This window comes from Myotis brandtii, unplaced genomic scaffold (assembly GCF_000412655.1).
Source record: "Myotis brandtii unplaced genomic scaffold, ASM41265v1 scaffold356, whole genome shotgun sequence".
Classification (NCBI taxonomy): domain Eukaryota; kingdom Metazoa; phylum Chordata; class Mammalia; order Chiroptera; family Vespertilionidae; genus Myotis; species Myotis brandtii.
This window is the reverse complement of record NW_005363687.1, coordinates 2,100,199-2,111,332: the sequence shown is the minus strand read 5'-3', so window position 1 is coordinate 2,111,332 and position 11,134 is coordinate 2,100,199. Positions and strand designations below refer to the sequence as shown.

Here is an 11,134-nt window from a genome sequence, read left to right as displayed (position 1 = left end):
ATATATATATGTCTAAGTGACTGTCGCAACTGAAACAACCAAAAGGATGACTGAACAGGCTGCATGGGGCAACCAGGACAGCAAGGGGGTTAGCGAGGGACGACCAAATGACTGAACAGAGGGCTGCATGGGGCAACCAGGCCGGCAGGGGGATTAGTGAGGGACAACCAAACGACTGAACAGCAGGCTGTGTGGGCCAACCAGGCCTGCAGGTGGGGGCAGTTGGGGGTGACCAGGCCATCAGGGAGGCCATTTAGGGGTGATCAGGCAGGCAGGCAGGTGAGCAGTTAGGAGCCAGTGGTCCTGGATTGTGAGAGGGATGTCTGACAACGAGTTTAGGCCCCATCCCACAGGGCAGTCGGATATCCTCCGAGCCATCCCGGATTGGAGAGGGTGCAAGCTGGGCTGAGGGGAACCCCCATGCACAAATTTCATGTACCGGGCCTCTAGTATATTAATAAAACTGTTAAAAATTGAGGACATCCTGTTAGATTTGAATTTCAGATAAATTATGAATTTTTAAAAAATATATTTTTATTGATTTCAGAGAGGAAGTGAGAGATAGAAACATTAATGATGAGAGGGAATCATTGATTGGCCTCCTGCATGCCCCACACTGAGGATCAAGACCACAATCCAGGCATGTGCCCTGACTGGAAATTAAACCGTGGCCTCCTGGTTCATAGGTCACCACTCAACCACCGAGCCATGCAGGCCAGGCTAAAGAATGAATACTTAACATACTGGTGTAAGTAAAATTTTATGTGGAAACCTTATACTAAAATATTTTTTTCCGTTTATTCCAAATTTAAATTTAATAGAGAAATTAAATCCAACAGATGTGAGGCAGAGTTCAGAACCAAATTTCAGAGAGACAAGCTGAGTTATGATAATCTGGTTGAGATGAGAGAAATGGGTCTAAGAAAAATTATTCTTTCATTCTCCCAAGAAAACTCTGGATAAAAGTAATTCCTTGGATTTTTAATGAGAGAGAGGTAGAGAATCTAGAACCTTCTATTTTCTGGGATAGTAACTCCTGAAATTTTATTGGGTTAAAAATGGAGCCCAAAGAGGCTGGAGGATATAGACTCATTTGGATTTGAATGATGAATGGCTCTCTAATGACCTTTTCCATGTATTCACCTTGACCAATGCATCCCATGATAGATGTGGAAAGAAAACTCTTTTACTCTATATATTCAACATTTACTGCATTTCTACTAGATACAAAGTCCATAACTAGTTTTGAGAGATTTGTAAGTGAATTAGAAAATCCATCTTTTCAAAGATATTACAGCCTACTCTAAAAGATACAACCTAACAAAAACTTCCAGAGCACAGTGTATCTGCCATCATATTTAGTTTAAACTACTGCTAGTTTAGGTCCTAATTATCTCCCTTCTGGTGTTTCTATTGCCTCCCTACAGTTCTCACTAAAGATGGTCTTTCAGAAGCATAGTTTCAGCTATGGCTTCGCTTTCTCCAAAATTCTCATTGACTGCACATTGTCAGGTGGATAAAGTCCTAATGTGTTACCATAGCCAGCTAATCCTTCCCTGGTTTGGTTCCATCCTACCTCTCCAGCCTCAATTCTTCCTTTCTCCCCATGTACCTTATGCTCCAGCACGCACAGGGCCTTTTCCAATGGCAAAACAGTATCAAGATTATTTAAAAGCACATATCCCCTCCGAGCATGGGAATTACATTAAGCAAGACTCTTGTTCTCCAGAGCATGATGATGGATTTGAATATATAAGGGAGGCTGTACAAGGCTAGGTACGGAGCACAGGAAATGAAGCTGCTGTGGAATATTCCCAGTGAAGGGATGGGCAATGAATTTAAAGAAAGGAACTATTTTAAATAAATGTGATGTGTTTGCATCATTACCATGTAAATTCCAGCTCTCACTGCTTCTACGTTATAACATCCACATTGCTCAATTTTCACAACAACCTACTAAGTTCAAATGGCTCTTGAGATTGGAGGGTGGGGAAACTGAGGAAGGGGTGCACTTTCCCATCTGAGTCAATACAATGAGGAACAGAGAAAATAGTCACAGATGGCATGGCAACTCAAATGCAGAGGAAGCACAGTTTGGAACCAGAAAGTGACCTTGACACTCTAAGTCCCCCTAAGAACTCTCAGAACACTACTGTGGGTGGAGTGGGGGGAGATACTTTGTACAATGAAGGAGCATGAGATGGGGAACATGTGGCTATTTTATGAGGTCTCAAGGGGCAGAGGGGCCTGATCAAGGAAGCATACCCATTAGGCCATAAGCAGTTTACAGGGCCTCAAGACAGTACAGAATTGTTCAAAGGATTCCTGTGAAAGTCACGGAGATCACATTGTAGCTGCATATGCCAGGAGTGAACATCTGGGGAAAAGCAATAGGATTACATTGATTCATAGGGGAGCACACATAATATCATTTCCCCTTGACCTCTATTGAGCTGGCTTCATTATCAAATCTCTCGGTGATACGGGAGGCATTAATTTCTGAACTGTTCAGGCTGGTATGTGGAATTTTAGTATCAGGTGTCATCTATTATACCTCACAATGGGATTTTTTGAACGTGAGCTTGCTGATAAAATCAAGAATCATTTCAACAAACGGGAAATTGACGATTCAAACCAACCTTCCCTCTACCTCTCTCTCCAGACCTTAATGGCCCTGTCACCAGATGCCCTTGAAGATAAAACCTTTACCAGTGTTAACGTGTGCTGTGAACATTTCTTCATACGTCATAATAAAACTACAATCCTAATCAGAAAAATTTACTTCCATGTGCCAGTCTAAACAAAATATGTTTTAGAAGGAAAATGTAACTTTTAATGTTCATTATCATTCCAAACATTCACTAATGAATATATGTGTGTGTGTGTGGGGGGGGACCTTTATTTCTAATGAAAATTCTATTTGGTCAGGTTTGACTTACTTATTTTTTTTTAAATATATTTTATTGATTTTTTACAGAGAGGAAGGGAGAGAGACAGAGAGTTAGAAACATCATTGAGAGAGACACATCGATCAGCTGCCTCCTGCACATCTCCCACGGGGGATGTGCCCGCAACCAAGGTACATGCCCTTGACCGGAATCGAACCTGGGACCCTTCAGTCCGCAGGCCGACGCTCTATCCACTGAGCCAAACCGGTTTCGGCAGGTTTGACTTACTTATTATCTATTTGATTTACTTATTGGTCACTAGACTAAAAGATCCAGGAGGGCAGGGTTTTACCTGGTCTGCTCACTGATAGGGCCCCAACACTCGCCATGAAACATGGTCTAAAAATGGAAATTGTCAAGTGAATGGTTTAGCAAAGAATGTTACCATGCAAATTACTCCATTCACCATTTCCTTTATCACATGTAAACAATTTAGAGCAATGAACATGACCACAAAATTAAAAGATATATTTAAAAGCAATATTGATGAATGTTTATTGTTCCCTATGTGCCAAGCATATTTTAGGTACATTATCTCATTTCCTCTACTCCATTCATTTTAAGGCGGATGGAACTTAATAAATGTGTCCTAAGTCATAGGTAATTTGACGAGTTTGAATATAAATGTAGGTCTTTCTTATCCCAGAGCCATACTCTTACTTCCTGTCCAAAGTCCCTCTCCATATGCATATGTGTATGCCTATGTATATGTATATGTACACACATAGAGATCTATCCTATATGTTGGGTCCCTGAGAAATGAGACAGAAGTTGTCAAAACCTTAGTTATAGCACAATGCTATTTTTTCTTTTCATTGCCCAGGAAGGACCTTATATAAAGTTTTGCATAAAAGAGATTATCTGTTATGAACCAAATTTATAGATTTGGTCAATGATATGCTAACAAAGTGAATCCTAGAATAATTGCCTCAAATATGATTACCTAGCCATTACAACACAGTTTAAAACTGGAATTATTCTTGCCCCCTCCACTCTCCCACATTAATAAGGAATGAAGATGAGTGGTGTTTGAGGACACATAATCAAATCTCACCTACAAAGATTTTTCTTAACATTATGGATATACACTTGTGCTACCACAAGAGTATATGTTCCTGAGCTAAAACCAGCAGGGACCATGGACCAATTTTTGTTCAGGGATCACTGGATACTTGAGTCAATATCCTGTGGGCAATGTGCAAATTGAACACTTACGTTCAGTAAATCCAATGAATAGTCACGATTACTCTCCTTTAATAACAGAATAAAAGCACCAAGCTTATTTAACACACACTTTTGTCCCCTATTTTTATATTTTCACTCCCAATAATGACTCCAATGAAAAATCCAAATGCAAAGAAAGACAGAGTGTGCGGAGAAGCTGTTAGGATCTCATTAGGCCAGATGGTGTCTATAAAAGGAAGAAATTTCCACGGAGACCTAAGAAGAATAACCGGACAAAATCACTCCTGAGTTCTGTTCGGAGAATCTGTCAGATAGAAAGAGTGTGATGATTCTGGGATAAAACCAAAGGCTTTTCTCCCAAATTAATTAGTAGGAAATTCATTTGCATAGGAAGCGTTGTAGATTATCATGAGATTTTCAAAGAAATTTTAAAAATCATTAAAAAATGAAATGACAAAGAGGCAGTGTTGCTTCATGTGTGCTTTATTGGCAACTTTTGTTCTCATTTATGCTTTTGCCTGTCTGTGTAAGTGGGTTTCAGTGTTAAAAGACCTGATTTTTAGCTTTAAGTGAGTCATTTTTGTCATGTTATTTTTCCTTTGAGATAACACTGGCCTCTTGTCACCCTTGCAAAAAGCATTTGAAAATAACTTACTCACTGGCTATTTAAAAAAATCCTAAAATGGAGAATAACATTTGGATGCAGCATTGTAATTTCTGAGCCAAAAAAAGCAAAGAATTATTTCAGTGTAAAGGCAATAAGTTTGATTGATAAAGAAAATGTGAATTGTTGGTTAAAGAAAATCTGTCATTGAAAACCATGAATGATGCATGTTGTTTGTGGGTTTTACATTTTCATTCACCTCATCTACTAAGAAGGTCATTATGTGTTCTTTGCCTTTATGAATAATAACTTTTGAAATGCCTCCAGTGTAGTTTATTATTCTTAGCATATTGGTAGGTTGGGTTTCTCTGCCGTCACTCTATCAAAGCTTGGCCATGAGGCTGCCCTGGGAATGCAGAAGGTGGAAGAGCCAGAGATCTGCCCCTTCTGGCCTAAGGACACTGTGGTAAGTCCTGGATAGATGGGGACGAGAGCAAAAGCATATTACAGTTGTTCTGCTCAGGATTTTGTGAGGAGAAAAAAAAACTAGAAGAGTAAGAGGGTCAAGGACAAGTTCATTGCCTGCTGTCACACACACACACACACACACACACACACACACACACACACAATATTCAAAACATTGAACAACTGCCATCCACCATTCAAAATGGGCACAAGGCTAGAAAGGTGCTGTAGGCCTCCTGTTGGGACAGGCCACACAGGTTCTCATGCAAGTGGCTACTGACCGACCAGCTTGGGCGTTTGCAGGATTGAACTGCTGGAGCGACATCTGACGCACAGTGTCAGCTACCATTCCTGACCTTAGTGCTCTCAGGATCCAAACTCCTAGGGGTGAGAGAGCATATGAATGTTTTCATCCCAGAGTAGGGAAATCCAAGAATTCTGGGGCAAGGGCACACCTTTTTTTAAAAAAATATATATTTTATTGATTTTTTACAGAGAGGAAGGGAGAAGGATAGAGAGAGAGAAACATCGATGAGAGGGAAACATCGACCAGCTGCCTCCTGCACACCCCCTACTGGGGATGTGCCCGCAACCAAGGTACATTCCCTTGACTGGAATCGAACCTGGGACCCTTCAGTCTGCAGGCCGATGCTCCATCCACTGAGCCAAACCGGTCAGGGCACGAGGGCACACTTTTAAGGCACACTGTCCCTTAAAGTGGAAGATCTAGATGTAAGGGACCCTCTGGGAGAAGGAAGCCTGGCACCCGCCCAGCCACTCTCAGCATGGCATGGCAGCCGGGACTCAGATGTGGTGCTACTAAATGGATCTAAGGTTTTTAGAACTTTTGTTGCTGCTATTGTATACAGTTCAGGAACTTGGCAGGAGGGGAAATCAAAAGAAACACCAGATAATTTATATGCAAATAAATCTTAACAAGTCACTTACTGCACACTTAGCCAGTAATGTGAGCAGATCTGTGTAACCTTCCTGCACTTGGAAACTTTCCTAATTCTCATCCTTCCTCCCACTGACACATAGGAACTAAAGGAAAACAGCGTGGGGCAGGAGAGAGTCCCAACCCCACCATCTCACACTGTTAGGTGAGTGTTTTTAAAGCATCTATCCTTATAGTGTTAATCGCCTTAAACATGGAGTTAGAACATAGACTAAAATAACTATAGGGAAGTACTCACTGCTTCAAAAATGGTCACTTATATAATGTTTCATTGGTATTCATCTATTATGTGTATTGTTGCTATTTGGTTGTATTGTTTTGTTTAGTTGGTATTTGGTTGTATTATTTGTTTTGTTTAGTTTGTTTAATTTCCCCTTTGAAATGAGACACAGCAGGAAACTTAACCTTATGTACTCTTCAGGAAAATACAAAATAGAGCCACATCAAGACACCACTAAATCTGTAGCAGGTTGGCCAAAACCAAAGGTCTTACACTACTACATATCAATCATTTGTGGCTACAATAATTCAAACAGTGAAGCACTATAATATAGTGTTAATGAAGAAATGCAAACTATTTTGAAATAAATAATATTGAATGAAAAAGCAAGGTCACAAAGGAATACAATTCCATTTATAACAAAGCCAAAAACCAGGAAAAATTATGTAATTATTCCATGACATAATGACAAAGCTGAAGAGAAAAGCAAAGAAAAATCTATAAAAAATTGAGGGTGAGGGTGTTAACAGTGTCAGGCAGTGAAGGAGGGGCATATAAGAATTGCAGCTGACTGGGTCCTTTAAAGTAGACCTTGGGTATTCAATGATTTTGTAATTCTCCTTTAAACTATAAATATGGTTCATAGATTTCATAATAAGCTCAAATATAAGAATGAAAGTAAACAACAATAGTGAACTCCAACACAGAATGCACATACCAGTCCCTACCTTATTATTTTAATGTTTATTTCTAAGAATTGTTCCTGGCAAATTGTTTTAGATATTCACTGAAGAATACAGGCATACTAGTCTAAGTCATTTTTTTCTCTAAACTTGAGAATGAAACAATTGGGAAGATGTTTTAAAGGGGACACACTTGCAACTAGAAGACAGACAAGTCCAGGGACCTGATGTCCACACTGTGACTGCAGTCAGCAGTGCTGTAGGACATGCTCAACGCTGCTGATAGACCACAATGTCCTCCCCACAAAAAAGAAACGAATATCTGACCTGATAGAGGAGTATTAGTTAAAGCTACGGTGGTAATGATATTGCAATGTCCCAGCAATTGTCAACCTTTTTCCATCTCATGGCACACATCAACTAATTGTTAAAATACTGAGTCACATATAAAAATATGTTTTGCTGATCAGACAAAAAAAAGGTATAATTTTGATTCATTCACACTGGATGGCTATTGTGTTAGCTGTTTTCTCTCTTTTTTTTCTTTTTCTTTTTTTCAATCTAAGGGAAAAGAGGTCAGTGCCCCTGACTAAATAGTCAGGTATTGCATGTTTTAAAAATTCTTGCAGCACATCGGTTGAAAATTGCTGCAATATATAAATGTATTAAATCAACTATTTGTGCACCTTAACTTTACAGAATATCATGTGTCAATTGTATGTCAACTAAAATAAAAGAAACAACAAGAGTACAGCTCCTGAAGTCGCTCCTTCCTTCAGTTTGAATGTGGCTGCAGTAGCTCCACTATGAAAAGTGGATGGAAATCGTAGTTATTCCTACCTGGGGGCTGAGTTAGACGTGGGAAACTTCAGATGCGTGATGGAACCCGGTAGGGTTTATTCATCACACTCCCACAAGGACAGCCGCCGCCACAAGACGAATTGGTTCTGTCTTACTTCCCACTACTCTGCTGTTTTATTAACAAACTAGAGGCCCGATGCACAAAATATGTGCAAGAGTAGGCCTTCCTTTCCCTGGCTGCAGACACCGGCTTCCCTCTGGCACCTGGGACCCGGGCTTCCCTCACAGCCCCCGCTTCGTCTGGAAGGTCATCTGGTCTAATTAGCTTTTATTATTATAGTAACTATTATTATAGTAACAATATCATGCTTTTATTATTATAGATCCCCTGGCTCTTTCCTGCTTCTTACTATGTCCTGCACTTTTGAAGAGAAATAAAGGGGCTCCACCCCTCCATACCACCTCTCAGTTGGACTTGTTCACTAGCCCCTGGCTTCTTCAAGGGGACCCTCATTTCCCAGAAAGTGCCGTGCGGAGATGAGAAGTGAGGAGTCACTCGGGTTGCTATTGATATCGTTCATGTAAGGAGTTATACCTTTCTATGGGCATCGTATAGAGCAGATGTGGGCAAGAGTAAGAAAAAGGTCATTGATTTTAGGCCGATGCCTCCTACTGAGGATGGATCCCTTAACCCTGGCATGTGCCCTGAATGGGGAATCCAAACCAAGGTCCTCTTGGTTCCTGAGGACTTGTTCACTAGCCCCTGGCTTCTTCAAGGGGACCCTCATTTCCCAGAAAGTGCCCTGCGGAGATGAGAAGTGAGGAGTCACTCGGGTTGCTATTGATTTCGTTCATGTAAGGAGTTACACCTCTCTAAGGGCATCGTATAGAGCAGATGTGGGCAAGAGTAAGAAAAAGGTCATTGATTTTAGTCCAATGCCTCCTACTGAGGATGGAGCCCGTAACCCTGGCATGTGCCCTGAATGGGAATCCAAACCAAGGTCCTCTTGGTTCCTGGGTTGATGCTCAACTACTGAGTCACAGTGGCCTGGCATGTAAAAAATGATTTAACTGAAAATGGTATTATGAGCTGAGACTCGAAGGATGAGTTGAATTTAATTCACAAGAAAGGGGAAGCAGGGTCAGGGGTACCTGGTGAGCAGGGCAGGGAGGGCAGTGCAGGGAGAATAAACCAGGTCTTCAGGATAAAGGAGGGAGGAGGCCTGGGGATGGTGCCGCAAGAAGGAAAACAGGTGCACAATAGAGAATGGGCAGGGCAGAGCTCCTGGGGTGAGCAAGGATGTGAGCTGAGCAAGCAGCAAGGGCCTGTCATGCAGGGACCTGGAGCTCACGGTGAGGATTTCCTTTCTATTGTCCTTATAAATAGATGTAATAATCATTCAGAAGAGAATTACATAACCCAACATCCATTTAGAAATGTTAATCAGTGGCAGAGACTGAAGAACCAGTTAGCCTGATGACTCGGCATCCTTCCTCTCCCCTAGTAGCTCATCTGGGCCACAAGCCTTACCAACGTCAAGGGTAATACTTAGCAGTTATGCTCCACAAGTGTTTGCTGATTGTTTGTGGCCAGCCTCTCCTGTAATTTGTTGTGGCATCCATTCTGATTGGCTTGTGCCCACGCCTTACCCTTGAAAAACATTTTTACATGGTTTCTCTTCTAGGATAAAAGGATGGCAAGCCGGGATTACCAAAGGGAGTTTTTCTTGTAATGTAACTGACAACTGAAAATACAGACATGTTTAGCATCACAATTGTCTCAAAATATTCTAAGAAGCCATTACTCTTCACAATGGGAAAGGTTTGATTTTCTTATCATTTATTTCGTATTGGAAGTGTGTTAAGGAGGAGGGACAGTAGGTAGATGGTGGCAATAAAGTGTGCTAAGGAGACTTGAAACTTGTTAGGCAGGAGACAAAGGCGAGGGAGTTTGGGAATGAGGATAATGAGTGTGAGTTTGGAAATGTTGAGCTGAGCCACCTGTGGAAAGCTCTGGGAGGGTGAGGAGAAAACCAATGACCTGGAGCTTATGGGAGAGGAGAGGCCAGAGATGTGTCCTTAGACACAGATGTGTTTTCAATGTCATCAGAAAAAAAGGAGCAGAGTTAACTTTGAGTACATAAGATCCCCAGAAACAGTGTATCAATTAAAAAAATGAGAAAGAATAGAATACTCTTCATTTGAAAGGTAGCCCCAGGAGAGACCCGGGGTGAGGATGCTGAGAGGGCCGGTCCTGAGGAGAGCACCAGGAATGGGCCGTCATTAGGGTGACCGTTGTTCTGGTTTGCCTGTAATAGATGTGAGTTATGCTCGAGTGTCCAACCCAGACAATGTGTCTGATTGGCACAATGAGGCCTGTGGTTGGGACTTCGTGAAAGAAGGATTTAAGGAGAGAGTGGTCAAGAGCAGTCAAGGCAGGTCTGTGCACACCTTCCAGCCGACCAGCTGTGAGGAGCCTGTCCCCTTAAGACGTGGCCCTCAAACACCATTCCTGGGGACTCGTTTTCAATGGGTTTTAATTATTATCTTGGATACTGATCGGCTCTTTGGAGTAATTCAGCCTATTTGGATTTGGTCTTTTATTGACTTTTTTCCCAGAGTTTTAATTTTACTACAGCTGCTTTGGGGTAATGAAGTCTTGGTTTCCATCATTATATGTCCTTCAATTTTAAATTGAGATCCCTGATAGTTTTGGTGTCAACAAACTGAAATGAATTTGGCCAGGGGAGAGTTATAAATCCATCATAACTGATGTACATCACTTCCCATAATTAACAGTCGATCTGAGATGCTGGTCTTCACGTCATGTATGAAAACAATGCAACCCATGCTGGACTTGCCACCCATAATGCTAACATTTTAATCGACTTTATTTGGATGAACACTACATTCCCATAGGTTTTAGGAAAATATTGATTTCTTGTGGGAAAACACTCAAACTACTAAATGCACATGAAACCCCATAGGAACCCAATTTAAACCTTAGAACATTTAATTACAAAGCCTTCTGATTAATTAGTTTGCAAAATAACCTTGTTGAGAAGATATTGCTTTAGAGAAACACTATTGAATAGGCAAAGTATTTCCATTTGACAATGTTTTCTTTAGTAAAACCCTTTACACAATCTGAATTGCCCTTATCAGACCTTATATTTTATTTTTCCTACCAGTAGGTGGGCAGAAACATACAGTAATATATATATACTAGAGGCCCAATGCACAAAAATTTGTGCACTGGGGGGGGGG

General features: G+C 41.1%; 1 protein-coding gene across 1 annotated transcript in view; it reads right to left on the bottom strand.

The window, feature by feature from the left end:
* The window catches only part of NRG3 (neuregulin 3), a 1,093,034-nt gene that overhangs the window by 444,765 nt on the left and 637,135 nt on the right, over positions 1–11,134 (bottom strand). The window lies entirely within an intron of this gene.